We start from the raw sequence: 20,354 nt of genomic DNA on the forward strand, positions 1-20,354 counted from the left end.
TCTTTTTGAATTACGGTTTTCTCTGGGTAAATGCCCAGCAACGGGATTGCTGGGTCATATGGTAGTTCTATTTTTAGTTTTTTAAGGAACCTCCATACTGTTCTCCATAGTGGCTGTATCAATTTACATTCCCACAAACAGTGCAAGAGGGTTCCCTTTTCTCCACACCCTCTCCAGCATTTTTGTACATTTTTTTTAATTATGGCCATTCTGACCAGTGTGAGGTGATACCTCACCGTAGTTCTGATTTGCATTTCTCTAATGATTAGTGATGCTGAGCATCCTTTCATGTGTTTGTTGGCACTCTGTGTGTATTCTTTGGAGAAATGTCTATCTAGGTCTTTCATCCATTTTTGGATTGGGTTGTTTTTTTCTGATATTGAGCTTCATGAGCTGTTTGTATGTTTTGGAGATTAATCCTTTGTTAGTTGCTTCATTTGCAAATATTTTCTCCCCTTCACTGTTATATTGATCTTCTTTATGGAATGTGCCTTTTTTTCTTCTAGCTTCATTTAAGCTTTTTTTATTATTGGTTTTCAGTCATTTGACTATGATGAGATTGTATATGGTGTTTTTTCTATTCAATCTTCTTAGGTATCTTTAAGCACTGAGGACCTGTGGCTTGATAGTTTCTGTCATATTTGGAAATATTTTAGCATTTATTTCTTCAAATATTTTCCTGCCACATTGTCTTTCCCCTCTCCTTCAGCGACTTTAATTACAAATATGTTCTCATGATTTTTAGTTGGTTCTTAAAATTGTAATTGTCTCCAAGGTTGCATTTTATTATTAATAAATTGAAATTTATTGATACCTTTGATAAACTCTTCTCTGTAGCCCATATTTTGTTGGAAAAATACTCTTTCTACTTACGGTGAGATTCTTGGTAAGCTCAGGAAAATTCTGCTCAGTAAATGTACTTAATTATGCTTTTATGTATGGAAATATTTAAATATTTTGGTCCAAATATTTTCATCGTACTGTCCATTTTTATTTCATTGAGACTGTCATTCTTAGACAAATATTTTTTAACACAAAACTCATCAACTATGTTGTCTCTATTTCTAATTATCTTGAATATTTTGCCAAACAAAATAGAGATATCACAAAATAATAGAGCTTTTCAATTTTTCTATTCATTCCAGAATGTAAATTTATCCCCCAAATGGAAGCTCAGCCAAAACTTTTTCTCACAAGTTATGAGATTACAAAGCATAATTATAAAATGTCCGTCAGGTACACAGTTTGAACTCCCTTATTTGATTTGGTCTTTTCCTTCCTCACTTTTGTAGTGACAGATTCAATGCCTTCCTATTTATACACCATGTTTTCGAGAATTCCAATTTGCTAAAGGCTTCAAAACTTTAAGTTCCACTCACTGAACACTTTGATTAAAGATTCACAAGTGATTTTGAGCAAATTGCAACAAAAAATAATAGAAGACTAGTTCACAAACTAGTTGAATAACTTTGTAGGGCACTAGATTGCTTTTCAAAGTAGCTCCTCAAAGAATCAAACATTTGTAAAATCTGTGTAATATTGGGCAGCTAAGAGGGACAAGTGTGTACTGTAATGCTTGAATATTTTTAATTCAACCTCAACTTAAATGGCAAATAATTGTTCACTAACTTTAGGTATTTTATTAGCTCATCGCCTCCTTCTTCATGTATCCCTCTGGAGGAATCTTTGGTTACCCATTCACATTTACAAATGAAGCCTATTTTGCTCAGGTCATTGATAAATCCATATGCAATTGTTAATTCTGTGTCTAGTAGCTAAAACTGGTTTCTACTGCTGTTCTGGTATACCACCTATTTTAAGTTTGTCCTGGACGTCTTGTTTTAAATGAAGTATTATTATTAAGAGATGAATTGAAATAAGCCTGGATTGGTTTGATATACCTCTGCTTTTTACTTTCAGATTCTTCCATGGTCTAGGCTAGTGATGTGGATGACACAAGTGCCCTGAATAGAATTTTCACTTTAACATGTAGTTAACTGTGAAAGTCATCCACTGATAAACTGCCTCCCTTCCAGATCGTTTACAAATACTATGTAACTAACATTTCCCTTTCATTGGCAGTGAGCAGAGTGTTCAATGAATAAAATGAAGTGTGCTCAGACTCAAGTGCTTAGGGACAGCTATCTCCTCATTGGATTCTTTATTGGTGAAGCCATACTGGCCACTTTAATAAATAAGCCCCAACATTTCAGTGGCTACATTTCCCTGTCTCTTTTCAGGAAAATTCCCTTAGGTTTATACTTCTTATCCTGACCCTTGCATTGATCCCTTTCCTTCTTGAAAAACCTGTAAACCAGCCCTGTTTGCTAGGACTGAGTGCTTTCCCTTGATTACAATTCATATCCGTGGGTGAGATCTTCTATTCCACCAACCGATTTTCGATCCTCAGTCGGTTGACTCGAACGATGCAGAACCGAGGATGTGGAGGGTCGACTGTACTGGCTAGGTCATATAAAAGACTTGAACATCCACGGAGTTTGGTATCTGCAGGGGGTACTGGAACCAATCTTCCTTGGATACCAAAGGACTATTGTAATTTCCCTTGATTTGGGGCTCAGATATTTGTTTTCTAACATAGTCCTCTCATCTTGATGTGGAAGGTCTAGCATAGGCAGAAATATGAAGTCAATGAGTTACTGAATTATCAGACCGTTCATTGTTTAGCTAAAGCTTGCCCATTTTCACCTCCTTGACTCGGATAAACTCATCTAGGTTGCCCTCTCCCAATCACCCCATCATGTACTTCATGAGGGGGGTCAATCGCTTTTGTCTTCCTTGGTTCCTTTTAGCGTTTCTCCTCTTCTGTGTGCTTCTTTTTTGAGGAGACTTAACTCTAGAAGTTCTTGATCCCCTAGGGCTCAGGAAATACATGGGCAGTGGGCAGAGTGCTTGCTGAATAAAATGAAGTGTGCTCAGACACAAGTGCTTAGGGACAGCTATCTCCTCACTGGATTCTTTAGTGGTGAAGCAAAACTGGCCACTTTAATAAGTAAGTCCCAACATTTTAGTGGTTTACCACAATGAAAGTGTGTTTCTCACTCATGTAACAGTCACTGTACATGTTCCTGGTGAGTGAGTACCTATCCTGACCATGGTGATTCAGGGACCCAGGTTCCTGCCAACTTACGGTGTCACAGTCCAAATGGCCTCTTTTGTTGCCTGTGTCTAGATGGCAGATGGGACAGAGAACTTCTTAAAGGTCTTGGCCTATAGATGAAACACATCACTTCCATGCATATTTTGACCATATTCTACTGGTTACAGGGCCACACGTATAAATCAAAGGAATTAGAAAATGTAGTCCTTGATTGGGCAGCCATGTTTCAGTTAAATTCTGTATTATGGGAAGGTAGCACAATTTTTGATTGAAGAAAGCACTCGATGTCATTGTTTCTTAACCTGTTTACATTTCACTAAAATAAATTTCCAGATGGCTCAATATTTAAATATAAAAAAAGGGACTTTCCTGATGGCACAGTGGTTAAGAGTCTGCTTGCCAGTGCAGGGGACACAGAATCTAATGCCACTGACCTGACAGGAGGTGGAGCTCAGGCGGTGACGCAAGTGATGGGGAGCGGCTGTAAATACAGATGGAGCTTCGCTCACTTGCCAGCCTCTCACCTCGTGCTGTGCGGTACTGGTCCATGGCCCTGGGTTGAGGACCCCAGGTGTATCACATTGATTGATTTATGTATATTAAAGAATCCTTGCATCCCTGGGAGAAGTCCTACTTGATCACTGTGTATGATCATTTTAATGTGTTGCTGGATTCTGTTTGCTAGTATTTTGTTGAGGATTTTTCTATGTTCATCAGTGATATTGGATTGTAATTTTCTTTTTTTTCTTTTTTTTTTTTTTTGCGGTACACAGGCCTCTCACCGCTGCGGCCTCTCCCGCTGTGGAGCACAGGCTCCAGACGTGCAGGCCCAGTGGCCATGGCTCACAGGCCCAGCCACTCCGCAGCATGTGGGATCCTCCTGGACTGGGGCATGAACCTGAGTCCCCTGCATCGGCAGGCGGACTCTCAACCACTGCGCCACCAGGGAAGCCCTTCATTTCTAATTTTATTGATTTGAATCCTCTCCCTTTTTTTCTTGATGAGTCTGGCTAAAGGTTTATCAATTTTGTTTATCTTCTCAAAGAACCAACGTTTAGTTTTATTGATCTCTGCTATTGTTTTCTTCATTTCTATTTCATTTATTTCTGCTCTGATCTTTATGATTTCTTTCCTTCTACTAACTTTGGGGACTTTTTGTTCTTCTTTGTCTAGTTGCTTTAGGTGTACACTTAGATTCTTTGAGATTTTTCTTGTTTCTTGAGGTGAGACTGAATTGCTATAAACTTCCCTCTTAGAACTGCTTTTGCTGCATCCCATAAGTTTTGGGTCACTGTGGTTTCATTGTCATTTATTTCTATGTATTTTTTAAATTTCCTCTTTGATTTCTGCAGTGATCTCTTGGTTATTAGCAGCATAATGTTTAGCCTACATGTGTTTGTGTTTTTTACAGTGTTTTGTTTTATTCTTCCTGTAGTTGATTTCTAATCTCACAGTGTTGTGGTTAGGGTTAGGGGTTAGGGTTAGGGTTAGGGTTAGGGTTAGGAATAGGATAGGAACCCCTTATCATATATATATATATATATATATATATATATGTGTGTGTGTGTGTATATATATATATATATATATATATATATATACACATACTTTTTTTCCCATTTCTTAAAATTTATTTTTTAATGCCTGACATTGGAAGTTCTACATCTTTGAGTTTTGGGTGGTTGTTTTATTTATTTTTTTTATTGGACTACAGTTTATCATCATCATTTAACATATTTCAAACACACACAACACACAGTGTTGCATTGTATAGATGTACTGGAACTTGGTGTATAGTGGGTAGCTATCGACACACACACTTCTTTCCCCCCTGTTATTGTGGTAAGTCACACTGAAATCCATGTCATCGTGACCGCAAGTGCATTTTCCACAGTGTCCCCCATACACCAATTTGTTGTCTTTGGACTTTGTCACGGTCTATGGAGAGATAGATTTTTATTTCCACTTGTATGGGTTTGAGCGTATCAGCCTTTCCTTTCCAGCTTCTGGGCTTTCCCTGTACATTCGAAAGACCTCCTCCGTTCGAAAGTATGGAATGAAAACCGACGCATGCATTGTTGTTCTTTGAGCACTTGCTTGGTTTCCGTTTGCCAGTCCACGGCTTCCCTCCTTCGCAGGAGCCAGGATCTCGCTCTTGCACTCTGGGCAGCCCTTGCTGGCCACCAGGCCCCGCCGGCGTCTCCATGGAATTTTAACCACGTGGAAATCGCGTGGCTAGTGTGTCTCCAAGGCGGCAGATGCCCGCCAGTATCTTCCCAGCCTCCTCTCCCCACCCCCGCTCCCCCTGTCTGCTGCCGGGGTCGGTCGTGCTGTGCTATGCCATGCGAAACCGGGAGCTAAGTGCCACGAGGATGCCTCAGGGCCGGGGCGGACGCCCTCCACCCGCCCCCGGACAAGCTCTGGCTTTGGGGCGGCCAGCGCTGCGTCCTCGCTCCCGGGCGCTCGGGGTCTGTCCCGCTTACGCTCGCGCCGGTTGTCGGCCGCCCTCTGGCGGCCTCTTTTATATCGCCTCTTCCGTCTGGAGCTCTGGCGCCCTTGGCGATGGATGGGACGCGGCCTCCGAGCGTGAAGCGGAGTCCCGGGCGCCCGGCGAAGCTGGCGGCACCTCTCCGGGTCACGCAGGGGCGTGGGCGCGACATTCGCTCGCCGCGTTCTGGGCGCGCAGGCTCACTGGGGGTGGTCGCGCCGCGCTTCCGCCCGGACGTGCAGCCGCCTGGCCCGGCGTACCGGTACCCACCAGCGCCCCTTGGGCTGCATCAGCCACCCCGCGATGGCCCGGCGCTGCGGGGAGGAAAGGGAGGGCGTCGTGCACCCACGCAGACCCCTGTGGCGCGGGTGTTCTTTGCCGACCTTATTAATTTCCCCACTCCCTCTACACTTCCTGCTCCTGAGGAGAAGGCCGACCGGTACGTGCTGAGGCCCGTGGAGTGTGGAATGGACGCAGTGGCGGGCACGCTTGAGTCCCAGTGGTTGGATTCTTTCTGATAAGAGTTTTCGGAGTCGCACGCAGGAGGTGGGGACCGCCCCGGGCCATGAGAGGTAACCTGGGTAGGGTGGCACGGGTGTGGGTGTTGTCCCTCTTAGGGCCCAGTCGTCGGAGGTGCGTCTGCAGAATTTTCCCCGAGTCGCCGTCGAGAGACATTGATGGACCGGTACCTGCCAACTTGGGCGAACTGGAGAGGGCATGCCCCGCCCACTCTGCCCCTCATTCCTGGCACTCCTCCCCCCCGCCCCCCTTTGCTGCCACGCTACCCTGAGATGGCCGTGAGAGCTCAGGGGCTGGCAGTGATGGGGTAGTGCTGGGGACCGGTGGCTGGACTGAGCTGCTGGGGGACCCCTGTAATTTGTGAACAGCCAGCCCCCATTGCTGGGTGTGGGAAGTTTTTCACCTAATGTTGGCGTTCTTTTTGCTGCTAGAGAAGTGTGGTTTTCTTCAGTGTGTGTTGCCAGGGACATTGGGCTTCTGGACGTGCATAGTGCTGTGGGTTTGACAACAACTTTGCACCTGGCTCTCCCCTTGCTTCTTGAGCTGCCTGCTGGGCGTGTGCATCGGCTCTTAGGTGTGTGTCCAGCTGACCCAATCCTACATCATACTCCATCTCTGGCCCCTGGCAGCCCGAGGGCATTGAGGCCATGCAGTGTGGGTCCTCTACTCTCATGTGGCTGTGATAACCTCATCTCACAGGTGTCCTGTCACGCGTGAGATGTAATATTCCCAAAATTGTTGGGCACTGTCACCTGAGAAGAGGTCGCTGGTGAGGCTGAAGCAGGCCCTGCTGGTGACGGGCTCCCTGGGTCTCCCCTTTGGGGATTCCATGCACATGGATTGGTGGTTATGTCATGCTCTCCAGGGCTGGGGCTAAGTTGAACAAGATGAGGGCTGGAAGTTCAAAGCAAATGGGGCCACTCTGGTCCTGCCCTTGGGGCCCTTACCTCTTTCCCCCTGCGTGGTGTGTGGAACTCAGGAGTGGTGACTCTATCCCGACCTTAGTCTCTTGTCCTTTGCTTCAGGGCATCAGTGTGGCTGTGGTTTTTTTATCTTAGGAGATGCTTTTTTTATCTTAGGAGGCATGCAGCAGACTGGTGGGATGGCTCTCCCCAGGGCACGGAGGGCCACTTGCAAGACCCATCCCACCGCTCTGCTGCATGCCTCCTTGGTGTGTGAGCATGTGTCACCTACTCTCTGTGGTGCCTCTGGAGTTGTCCATGTTGCCCCTCAGGTGCTGAAAATCAAGCAGTGCTGTTTCCTATTCCCAGCAAACCCCTTGTGTCACCACTGTGATGGTATGTCCTTGTGTGTAGATTTCTTGGGCGCCTTGATGGTAAGGTGGCACACCTGTCCCACTTTCGGGGCAAGTACCTCATTGTGGTCATGCTTACTGTGCTAGAGGGACTGAGGTTGCCAGGTGAATGCCATGAATACATTTTTGCCAGGACTTGTGTGCAATAGTGGGAGGCTGGGCAGCACAGAGAGGGGCTCAGTCAGACTTCAGGGTTAGGACAGTTTCAGAAACTTGGTAGGACATGGGTGAGGATATTAGCTCAGGATAATGTCAGGACATTAGATATTGACGGCCGCAGGGCCTTAGAGCCAGTGTCAGGGCCTGACTTAGGACGAGCATCAGAGCATTTGTTAGGTACAGTGTCAGGGACTGAGTTAGGTGTATTGTCAGGGCCCGAGTTAGGACAAGCCTCCAGGCCTCAGTTAGGGACAGGGTCACGGCCTCGGGAGTAATTTCAGGGCCTTAGTTAGGGACAGCATCAGGGCTTACTTTGCAACAGTTTCAGGACCTTAGTAAGACATGGATGCAGATATTAGCTCAGGATAATGTCAGGACTTTAGATATTGATGACAACAGGGCCTTAGTTAGACACAGTGTCAGGCCTGTGTTAGGACTAGCATCTGGGCCTCTGTTAGGAATGTCAGGGCCTGAGTTAGGAATAGTGTTAGGGCATTAGTTAGGGACACTTCTGGGCCGGATTTAGGAAGAGCATCTAGGCCTTAGTTAGGGACAGTGTCATGGCCTTGGGAATAAATTCAGGGCCTGAGTTAGGCACAGCATAAGAGCTTCAGTTAGCATAGAGTCAGGACAGTTGCTAGGGACAGGGTTAGGGGAAAGTTGAGGGATCGTGTCAGGAAATGACCTAGCGATAGTGTCAAAACCTTAGTAACTGATAGTATCACGGCCTTATTTAGAACCAGTATCAAGGATTCAGGTAGGGACAGCATCAGTGCCTGACTTAGGGAGAGCTACAGGGCCTGAGTGAGGCCTAGGGTCAGGCCCTTAGCTGGGGACACTGTCAGGGCATGATGTAGGAGTCGCATCAGGGCCTTTGTTGGATCAGCAATAGGGTCTTAGTTAAAGACATGATCAGGGCCTGAGGTAGTCACAGCGTCAAGACCTCAGTTAGGCATAGCTCCAAGGCCTGAGTTAGGGACAGCCTCAGGTCTTCACTTAGGGACAGCAACAGGGCTTTCTTAGGGACAGTGTCAGGACCTTGATTAGAAATGGGTCAGGATATTAGCTTAGGATAGTGTACAGATTTTAGATATTGCTGGTAGTGGGGCCTATATTAGGGACAGATTCCGGGCCTTAGTTAGAGACAGTGTCAGGGTCTTAGTTAGGACTAATCTGGGCCTTAGGGACAGTTCTGAGCCGGATTTAGGACGAGCATCTAGGCCTTAGTTAGGGACAGTGTCATGGACTTGGGACTAAATTCAGGGTCTGTGTTAGGCACAGTGTAAGAGCTTCAGTTAGCATAAGAGGCAGGACATTTGCTAGGGACAGGGTTAGGGTAAAGTTTAGGGATCGTGTCAGGAAATGAGCTAGGGATAGTGTCAAGACCTTAGTCACTGAGAATATCAGGGCCTTAATTAGAACCAGTATCAAGGATTCAGGTAGGGAGAGCATCAGCGCCTGACTGAGGGAGAGCAACAGGGCCTGAGTGAGGCCTAGTGTCAGGCCCTTAGCTGGGGACACTGTCACGGCATGATGTAGGAGCCGCATCAGGGCCTTTGTTGGGTCAGCAATAGGGTCTTAGTTAAAGACATGATCAGGTCCTCTTTTAGGGACAGCCTCAAGGCCTCACTTAGGGACAGCATCAGGGCTTACTTTGGGACAGTTTCAGGACCTTAGTAAGACATGGGTGAGGGTATTAGCTCAGGATAATGTCAGGACATTAGATATTGACGGCAGCACGGCCTTAGAGACAGTGTCAGGGCCTGACTTAGGACGAGCATCAGAGCCTTTGTTAGGTACAGTGTCAGGGACTGAGTTAGGTGTTGTGTCAGGTCCTGAATTAGGACGAGCCTCCAGGCCTGAGTTAGGGACAGGGTCACGGCCTCGGGACTAATTTCAGGGCCTTAGTTAGGGACAGCATCAGTGATTTAGTTAGCATAAGAGGCTCGACATTAGTTAAAGACATGGTTAGGTTAAGGTCTAGGGATAGTGTCAAGACATGACCTAGGGATAGTGCCAAGATCTTAGTTACTTAGAGCATCAGGGCCTAATTTAGGATCAGTGTTAGGGCTTCAGGTAGGGACAGTGTCAGAGCTGGACTTAGGGAAAGCGACAGGGCTTTAGTGAGCCCTAGCGTCAGGGCCTTAGCTAGGGACAGTGTCAGGGCATGACTTAGGAGTAACATAAGGGCCTCGGTAGGATCAGCCTCAGGGGCTTTGCTAAAGCCAATATCAGGGCCTCTGTTAGGGACAACGTCAGGGCCTCACAGACAGCGTCATGGCTTACTTGGGGACAGTTTCAGGACCTTGGTAAGAAATGGGTGAGGAAATTAGTTCAGGATAGTGTCAGGACATTATCTACACACACAGCTGGGTGAGACATAAGGCTGGACACTTGGGGCTGAGAGGACTGATGAGGTTCGGGGAGCAAATAGAGATGCTTTGAAGCAATACTGCATGCTACACATTCAATGGGTCTCCACTCAACAGCAGGGCCTTAGTTAGGGACACTGTCAACGCCTTAGTTAGGACTAGCATCAGAAGCTCTGTTAGGTACCGTGTCAGGGCCTGAGTTAGGAATAGTGTTAGGTCATCAGTTAGGGACAGTTCTGGGCCGCATTTAGGATGAGCATCTAGGCCTTAGTTAGGGACAGTGTCATGGACTTGGGCCTAAAATCAGGGTCTTTGTTAGGCACAGTGTAAGGGCCTCAGTTAGCCATAGCTTCTGGGCCTGAGTTCGGCACATCCTAATGCCTTCACTTAGGGACAGCGACAGGACTTTCTTAGGGATAGTGTCAGGACCTTGGTTAGAAATGGGTCAGGATATTAGCTCAGGATAGTGTCCGGATTTTAGTTATTGCCGGTAGCAGGGCCTATATTAGGGACAGATTCCGGGCCTTAGTTAGAGACAGTGTCAGGGCCTTACTTAGGACTAGTCAGGGCGTTAGTTAGGGAGAGCATTAGGGTATCAGTGAGGGTAAGAGGCAGGAAATTAACTCGGGACAGAGTCAGCTTCCAGGCCAGGGGTAGTGTCAGGAAATGAGCTAGGGGTAGTGTGAAGACCTTAGTTACTGAGAGCATCAGGGCCTGAGTTAGGACCAGCGTCAGGGCTTTAATCAGGACGAGCATCAGGGCTGTAATCAGGACCAGTGTCAGGGCTTGATACCGGGACAGCGTCAGAGCCTAACTGAGGTTCGGCAACAGGGCCTAAGTCAGGCCTATCTTTAGGGCCTGAGTGAGGGACAGTGTCAGCGCATGACCTAGGAGTAGTATGAGGGCCTCTGTAGGATCAGCATCAGGGTCTTGGTTAAAGACATGCTCAGGGCCTCTTTTAGGGACAGCCTCAGGGCCTCACTTAGGGACAGCGTCAGGGCTTACTTTGGGACAGTTTCAGGACCTTGGTAAGACATGCGTGAGGATATTAGCTCAGGATAATGTCAGGACATTAGATATTGACGGCAGCACGGTCTTAGAGACAGTGTCAGGGCCTGACTTAGGACGAGCATCAGAGCCTTTGTTAGGTACAGTGTCAGGGACTGAGTTAGGTGTTGTGTCAGGGCCTGAATTAGGACGAGCCTCCAGGCCTGAGTTAGGGACAGGGTCACGGCCTCGGGACTAATTTCAGGGCCTTAGTTAGGGACAGCATCAGGGATTTATTTAGCATAAGAGGCTCAACATTAGTTAAAGACATGGTTAGGTTAAGGTCTAGGGATAGTGTCAAGACATGACCTAGGGATAGTGCCAAGACCTTAGTTACTTAGAGCATCAGGGCCTAATTTAGGATCAGTGTTAGGGCTTCAGGTAGGGACACTGTCAGAGCCGGACTTAGGGAGAGTGACAGGGCTTGAATGAGTCCTAGCATCAGGGCCTTAACTAGGGACAGTGTCAGGGCAGGACTTAGGAGTCGCAGAAGGGCCTCGGTAAGATCAGCCTCAGGGGCTTTGCTAAAGGCATTTTCAGGGCCTTTGTTAGGGATAGCCTCATGGCCTCATTTAGGGACAGTGTCAGGGCTTACTTAGGGACAGTTTCAGGACCTTGGTAAGAGATGGGTGAGGAAATGAGCTGAGGGTAGTGTCAGGACATTAGATATTGACGGCAGGAGGGCCTTAGTTAGGGACACTGTTAAGGCCTTAGTTAGGACAAGCATCTGGGCCTCTTTTAGGTACAGTGGTAGGGCCTGAGTTTAGAATAGTGTCAGGGACTGAGTTAGGGACAGTGTCAGAGCCAGATTTAGGACGAGCATCAAGGCCTTAGTTAGGGACAGTGTCACGGCCTTGGGACTAAATTCAGGGCCTGAGGTATTCACAGCATAAGGGCTTCAGTTAGCATAAGAGGCAGGACAGTTGCTAGGGACAGGGTTAGAGTAAAGTTTAGGGATCGTGTCAGGAAATGACCTAGAGATAGTGTCAAGACCTTCGTCACTGAGAGTATCCGGGCCTTATTTAGAACCAGTATCATGGCTTCAGGTAGGGACAGCATCAGTGCCTGACGTAGTGAGATCGTCAGTGCCTGACTGAGGGAGAGCCTCAGGGCCTGAGTGAGGCCTAGCGTCAGGCCCTTAGCTGGGGACACTGTCAGGGCATGATGTAGGAGCCGCATCAGGGCCTTTGTTGGATCAGCAATAGGGTCTTAGTTAAAGACACGATCAGGGCCTGAGCTAGTCACAGCATCAAGGCCTCAGTTAGGCATAGCTTCAGGGCCTGAGTTAGGCACATCCTAACGCCTTCACTTAGGGAAAGCAACAGGGCTTTCTTAGGGACAGTGTCAGGATCTTGGTTAGAAATGTGTCAGAATATTAGCTCAGGATAGTGTGAGGATTTCAGTTATTGCCGGCAGCAGGGCCTATATTAGGTTCAGATTCCGGGTCTCAGTTAGAGACAGTGTCAGGGCCTTAGTTAGGACTAGTCTGGGCCTTTGGTAGAGAGAGCATTAGAGCTTCAGTGAGAATAAGAGGCAGGACATTAGCTCGGAACAGAGTCAGCTTCCAGGCCAGGTGTAGTGTGAGGAAATGAGCTAGGGATAGCGTGAAGACCTTAGTGATTGAGAGTATCAAGGCCTTAGTTCGGACCAGTGTCAGGGTCTTAATCAGGACCAGCGTCAGGGCTTGATGTAGGGACAGCGTCAGAGGCTAACTGACGTACCGCAACAGGGCCTAAGTGAGGCCTATCTCTGGGGCCTGAGTTAGGGACAGTGTCAGGGCATGACTTAGGAGTAGCATAAGGGCCTCTGTAGGATCAGCATTAGGGTCTTGGTTAAAGATATTCTCAGGGACTCTGTTAGGGACAGCCTCAGGGCCTCACTTAGGGATAGCGTCAGAGCTTACTTTGGGACAGTTTCGGGACCTTGGTAAGACGTCGGTCAGGATATTAGCTCAGGATTATGTCATGACTTTAGATATTCACGGCAGCAGGGCTTTAGTTACACACAGTATCAGCCCTGCGTTAGTACGAGCATCAGAGCCTCTGTTAGGTACCGTGTCAGGGGCCGAGTTAGGAATAGTGTTAGGGTATTAGTGAGGGACAGTTCTGGGCCGGATTTAGGATGAGTATCTAGGCTTTAGTTAGGGACAGTGTCATGGACGGGGGCCTAAATTCAGGGTCTGTGTTAGGCACAGTGTAAGAGCTTCAGTTAGCATAAGAGGCAGGACATTTGCTAGGGACAGGGTTAGGGTAAAGTTTAGGGATCGTGTCAGGAAATGACCAAGGGATAGTGTCAAGACATTAGTCACTGAGACTATCAGGGCCTTATTTAGAAGCAGTATCAAGGCTTCAGGTAGGGAGAGCATCAGTGCCTGTCTTAGGGAGAGCAACAGGGCCCGAGTGAGGCCTAGCGTCAGGCCCTTAGCTGGGGACACTGTCAGGGCATGATGTAGGAGCCGCATCAGGGCCTTTGTTGGGTCAGCAATAGGGCCTTAGTTAAAGTCATGATCAGGGCCTGAGGTAGTCACAGTGTCAAGGCCTCAGTTAGGCATAGCTTCAGGGCCTGAGTTAGACACTGCCTCTCACCTTCACTTATGGACAGCGACAGGGCTTTCTTAGGGACAGTGTCAGGACCTTGGTTAGAAATGGGTCAGGATATTAGCTCAGAATAGTGTCCGGATTTTAGTTTTTGCCGGCAGCAGGGCCTATATTAGGGACAGATTCCGGGCCTTAGTTAGAACCAGTGTCAGGGCCTTAGTTAAGACTAGTCAGGGCCTTAGTTAGGGAGAGCATTAGGGTATCAGTGAGGATAAGAGGCAGGAAATTAACTCAGGACAGACTTAGTTTCCAGGCCACGGGTAGTGTCAGGAAATGAGCTAGGGATAGTGTGAAGACCTTAGTTATTGAGAGCATCAGGGCTTTAATCAGGACCAGTTTCAGGGCTTGATACCGGGACAGTGTCAGAGCCTAACTGAGGTTCGGCAACAGGGCCTAATTGAGGCCTATCTTTGGGGCCTGAGTTAGGGACAGTGTCAGGGCATGACCTAGGAGTAGTATGATGGCCTCTGTAGAATCAGCATCAGGGTCTTGGTTAAAGACATGCTCAGGGCCTCTTTTAGGGACAGCATCAGGGCTTACTTTGGGACAGTTTCAGGACCTTGGTAAGACATAGGTCAGGATATTAGCTCAGGATAATGTCAGGACTTTAGATTGACGGCAGCAGGGCCTTGGAGAGAATAGATATTGATGGTAGCAGGGCCTTAGAGACAGTGTCAGGGCCTGACTTAGGACGAGCATCAGAGCCTTTGTTAGGTACAGTGTCAGGGACTGAGTTAGGTGTTGTGTCAGGGCCTGAGTTAGGACGAGCCTCCAGGCCTGAGTTAGGGACAGGGTCACGGCCTCGGGACTAATTTCAGGGCCTTAGTTAGGGACAGCATCAGGGATTTAGTTAGCATAAGAGGCTCGACCTTCGTTAAAAGACATGTTTATGTTAAGGTCTAGGGGTAGTGTCAAGGCATGACCTAGGGATAGTGCCAAGACCTTAGTTACTTAGAGCATCAAGGCCTAATTTAACCTCAGTGTTAGGGCTTCAGATAGGGACACCGTCAGAGCCGGACATAGCTAGGGCGACAGGACTTGAGGGAGGCCTAGCATCAGGGCCTTAACTAGGGACAGTGTCAGGGCATGACTTAGGAGTAACATAAGGGGCTCAGTAGCATCAGCCTCAGGGGCTTTGCAAAAGCCATTTTCAGGGCTTTTTCAGGACATTTGCTAGGGATAGGGTTAAGGTAAAGTTTAGGGGTCGTGTCAGGAAATGACTTAGGGATAGTGTCAAGACCTTAGTAACTGACAGTATCAGGCCCTTTTTTAGGACCAGTGTCAGGGCTTCAGGTAGGGAGAGCATCAAAGCCTGACTGAGGGAGAGCAACAGAGCCTGAGTGAGCCTAGCGTCAGGCCCTTAGCTGGGGACAATGTCAGGGCGTGATGTAGGAGCCGCATCATGGCCTTTGTTGGATCAGCAATAGGGTCTTAGTTAAAGACACGATCAGGGCCTGAGGTAGTCACAGCATCAAGGCCTCAGTTAGGCATAGCTTCAGGGCCTGAGTTAGGCACATCCTAACGCCTTCGCTTAGGGAAAGCAACAGGGCTTTCTTAGGGACAGTGTCAGGACCTTGGTTAGAAATGGGTCAGGATATTAGCTCAGGATAGTGTCCGGATTTTAGTTTTTGCCGGCAGCAGGGCCTATATTAGGGACAGATTCCGGGCCTTAGTTAGAGCCAGTGTCAGGGCATTAGTTAAGACTAGTCAGGGCCTTAGTTAGGGAGAGCATTAGGGTATCAGTGAGGATAAGAGGCAGGAAATTAACTCGGGACAGAGTCAGCTTCCAGGCCAGGGGTAGTGTCAGGAAATGAGCTAGGGGTAGTGTGAAGACCTTAGTTACTGAGAGCATCAGGGCCTGAGTTAGGACCAGCGTCAGGGCTTTAATCAGGACGAGCATCAGGGCTGTAATCAGGACCAGTGTCAGGGCTTGATACCGGGACAGCGTCAGAGCCTAACTGAGGTTCGGCAACAGGGCCTAAGTCAGGCCTATCTTTAGGGCCTGAGTGAGGGACAGTGTCAGCGCATGACCTAGGAGTAGTATGAGGGCCTCTGTAGGATCAGCATCAGGGTCTTGGTTAAAGACATGCTCAGGGCCTCTTTTAGGGACAGCCTCAGGGCCTCACTTAGGGACAGCGTCAGGGCTTACTTTGGGACAGTTTCAGGACCTTGGTAAGACATGCGTGAGGATATTAGCTCAGGATAATGTCAGGACATTAGATATTGACGGCAGCACGGTCTTAGAGACAGTGTCAGGGCTTGACTTAGGACGAGCATCAGAGCCTTTGTTAGGTACAGTGTCAGGGACTGAGTTAGGTGTTGTGTCAGGGCCTGAATTAGGACGAGCCTCCAGGCCTGAGTTAGGGACAGGGTCACGGCCCTCGGGGACTAATTTCAGGGCCTTAGTTAGGGACAGCATCAGGGATTTATTTAGCATAAGAGGCTCAACATTAGTTAAAGACATGGTTAGGTTAAGGTCTAGGGATAGTGTCAAGACATGACCTAGGGATAGTGCCAAGACCTTAGTTACTTAGAGCATCAGGGCCTAATTTAGGATCAGTGTTAGGGCTTCAGGTAGGGACACTGTCAGAGCCGGACTTAGGGAGAGTGACAGGGCTTGAATGAGTCCTAGCATCAGGGCCTTAGCTAGGGACAGTGTCAGGGCACGACTTAGGAGTAACATAAGGGGCTCAGTAGGATCAGCCTCAGGGGCTTTGCTAAAGCCTTTTTCGGGGCGTTTTTAGGACATTTGCTAGGGATAGGGTTAAGGTAAAGTTTAGGGGTCGTGTCAGGAAATGACTTAATGATAGTGTCAAGACCTTAGTAACTGACAGTATCAGGGCCTTATTTGGGAGCAGTGTCAGGGCTTCAGGTAGAGACAGCATCAGAGCCTGAGTGAGGTAGAGCCCCAGGGCCTGAGTGAGGCCTAGCGTCAGGCCCTTAGCTGGGGACAGTGTCAGGGCCTGATGTAGGAGCCGCATCAGGGCCTTTGTTGGATCAGCAATAGGGTCTTAGTTAAAGACGTGATCAGGGCCTGAGGTAGTGACAGCGTCAAGCCCTCAGTTAGGCATAGCTTCAGGGCCTGAGTTAGGGACAGCCTCAGGTCTTCACTTAGGGAAATGACCTTGTGTCAGGACCTTGGTTTGAAATGGGTCAGGATATTAGCTCAGGATAGTGTCCGGATTTTAGTGTTTGCCAGAAGCAGGCCCTATATTAGGGACAGATTCCGGGCCTTAGTTAGAGCCAGTGTCACGGCCTTAGTTAGAGCCAGTGTCAGGGCCTTAGTTAGGGAGAGCATTAGGGTATCAGTGAGGATAAGAGGCAGGAAATTAACTCGGGACAGAGTCAGCTTCCAGGCCAGGGGCAGTGTCAGGAAATGAGCTAGGGATAGTGTGAAGACCTTAGTTATTGAGACCATCAGGGCTTTAATCAGGACCAACGTCAGGGCTTGATACCGGGACAGCGTCAGAACCTAACAGAGGTTCGGCAACAGGGCCTAAGTCAGGCCTATCTTTAGGGACTGAGTGAGGGACAGTTTCAGGGCATGACTTAGGAGTAGTATGAGGGCCTCTGTAGGATCAGCATCAGGGTCTTGGTTAAAGACATGCTCAAGGCCTCTTTTAGGGACAGCCTCAGGGCCTCACTTAGGGACAGCGTCAGGGCTTACTTTGGGACAGTTTCAGGACCTTGGTAAGACATGGGTGAGGATATTAGCTCAGGATAATATCAGGACTTTAGATATTGACGGCAGCAGGGCCTTAGTTAGACACAGTGTCAGACCTGCGTTAGGACTAGCATCAGAGCCTCTGTTAGGTACCGTGTCAGGGTCTGAGTTAGGAATAGTGTTAGGGTATTAGTGAGGGACAGTTCTGGGCCGGATTTAGGATGAGTATCTAGGCCTTAGTTAGGGACAGTGTCATGGACTGGGGCCTAAATTCAGGGTCTGTGTTAGGCACAGTGTAAGAGCTTCAGTTAGCATAAGAGGCAGGACATTTGCTAGGGACAGGGTTAGGGTAAAGTTTAGGGATCGTGTCAGGAAATGACCAAGGGATAGTGTCAAGACATTAGTCACTGAGACTATCAGGGCCTTATTTAGAAGCAGTATCAAGGCTTCAGGTAGGGAGAGCATCAGTGCCTGACTTAGGGAGAGCAACAGGGCCCGAGTGAGGCCTAGCGTCAGGCCCTTAGCTGGGGACACTGTCAGGGCATGATGTAGGAGCCGCATCAGGGCCTTTGTTGGGTCAGCAATAGGGCCTTAGTTAAAGTCATGATCAGGGCCTGAGGTAGTCACAGTGTCAAGGCCTCAGTTAGGCATAGCTTCAGGGCCTGAGTTAGGGACAGCCTCAGGTCTTCACTTAGGGAAAGCAACAGGGCTTTCTTAGGGCTTTCTTAGGGAGAGCATTAGGGCATCAGTGAGGATAAAAGGCAGGAAATTAACTCGGGACAGAGTCAGCTTCCAGGCCACGGGTAGTGTCAGGAAATGAGCTAGAGATAGTGTGAAGACCTTAGTTATTGAGACCATCAGGGTCTTAGTTAGGACCAGCGTCAGGCTTTAATCAGGACCAGTGTCAGGGCTTGATACTGGGACAGCGTCAGAGCCTAACTAAGGTATAGCAACAGGGCCTAAGTAAGGCCTATCTTTAGGGCCTGAGATAGGGACAGTGCCAGGGCATGATGTAGGAGCAGAATAAAGGCCTTTGTAGGATCAGCATTAGGGTTTCCATTAAAGATATTATCAGGGCCTCTGTTAGGGACAGCCTAGTTAGGACTTGTTTCAGAGCTTTTTTTAGGTATCGTGTCAGGGCCTGAGTTAGGTGTAGTGCCAGGGCCTTAGTTAGGGACAGTGTCAGGGCCTGAGTTAGGGACAGTGTCAGAGCCCGAGTTTGGTGTAGCATCAGGGCCTTAGATAGGGACTGTGTCAGGGCCTGAGTTAGGAGTAGTGCCAACTGTCCTTAGTAGGGACAGTTAGGACTTAGGATATTTAGTAAGGACACTTAGTCAGTGCCCCTAAATAAGGCCTAACACTACTCCTAACTGAGGCCCTGACACTGTCCCTAACAAAGGCCCTGCTGCCATCAATATCTAAAGTCCTGACACCATCCGAAGCTTATATCCTGACCCATCTCTTACTTAGGTCCTGAAACTGTCCCTAAGTGAGGCTTGACGCTGTCCCTAAGTGAGGCCCTGAGGCTGTCCCTAACAGAGGCCCTGATAATGTCTTTAACCAAGACCCTGATGCTGATCCTACAGAAGCCCTTATACTACTCCTAAGTCATGCCCTGACACTGTCCCTACCGCAGGCCATGACACTGGTCCTAAAGAAGGCCCAGGTGCTCTCAATAACTAAGGCCTTCAAACTATCCCTCGCTCCTTTCCTGACTTTATCGCTAGCCCGTAACCTGACTCAGTCTGTAGTTAATGCCCGGCCCCTTATCCTACCTGAAGCCCTAATGCTGTCCCTAACTAAGGCCATGACACTGTCTGTAACTAAGGCCCAGAAGCTGCCACTAGTGCAGGCCCTGCTGCCGGCAATATCTAATGGCCTGACACTATCCTGAGCTAATATACTGACCCATCTCTAACCATGGTCCTGACACTATCCCTAAGTCAGCCCTGACGCTGTCCCTAAATAAAGCCCTGAGGCTGTTCCTAACAGAGGCCCTGAAGCTATCCCTAACTGAGGCCCTGATCATGTCTTTAACTAAGACCCTAATGCTGATCCTACAAAGGCCCTGATGCCGCCCCTAAGTCATGCCCTGACAGTGTCCCTAGCTAAGGGCCTGACAGTAGGCCTCACTCAGGCCCTGTCGCCCTTCCTAAGTCCCGCTCTGACGCTGTCCATACCTGAAGACCTGACACTGTGTCTAAACGAGGCCCTGATACTCTCAGTAGCTAAGGTCTTAACACTATCCCTAGGTCATTTCCTGACATATACCTAGACTTTAACCGAACCCTGTCTTTAACTAATGTCGAGCCTCTTATGCCAACTATAGCCCTGATGCTGTGCCTAATTCAGGCCCTAAATTTAGTCGCAAGCCCGTGACACTGTCCTAACTAAGGCCTAGATGCTTGTCCTAATTCAGCAGCTGATACTGTCCCTAACTAAGACCCTAACACTATTCCTAACCAAGGCCCTGACACGGTACTTAACAAAGGCTCTAATGCTGCTGCTAGCTAAGGCCCTGAAACAGGCCCTAACTAAGACTTTGACACTACTCCTAACTCAGGCCCTGACACTGTCACTAACTAAGGCCCTTGATCTAGGAGTAGTGTTAGGGACTAGTAGTTAGGGACAGTCAGGGCATGACTTAGGAGTAGTATGAGGGCCTCTGTAGGATCAGCATCAGGGTCTTGGTTAAAGACATGCTCAGGGCCTCTGTTGGGGACAGCCTCAGGGCCTCACTTAGGGACAGCATCAGGGCTTCCTTACGGACAGTTTCAGGATGTTAGTAAGACATGGGTCAGGATATATGCTCAGGATAGTCTCAGGACTTTAGATATTGACAGAGCAGGGCCTTAGTTAGGACCAGCACCAGAACCTCCTAGGAATCGTGTGAGGTCCTATGTTAGGAGTAGTGTCAGGGCCTGAGGCGGGTGTAGTGTCAGGGCCTTCTGTTAGGTACAGTGTCAGGGCCTGAGTTAGGAATGGCGTCAGGGCCAGATTTAGGACGAGCATCAAGGCCTTAGTTAGGGAGTGTCATGGCCTTGGGACTAAATTCAGGGCCTGAGTTAGGCACAG

This window comes from Tursiops truncatus, chromosome 2, assembly GCF_011762595.2.
Source record: "Tursiops truncatus isolate mTurTru1 chromosome 2, mTurTru1.mat.Y, whole genome shotgun sequence".
Classification (NCBI taxonomy): Eukaryota; Metazoa; Chordata; class Mammalia; order Artiodactyla; family Delphinidae; genus Tursiops; species Tursiops truncatus.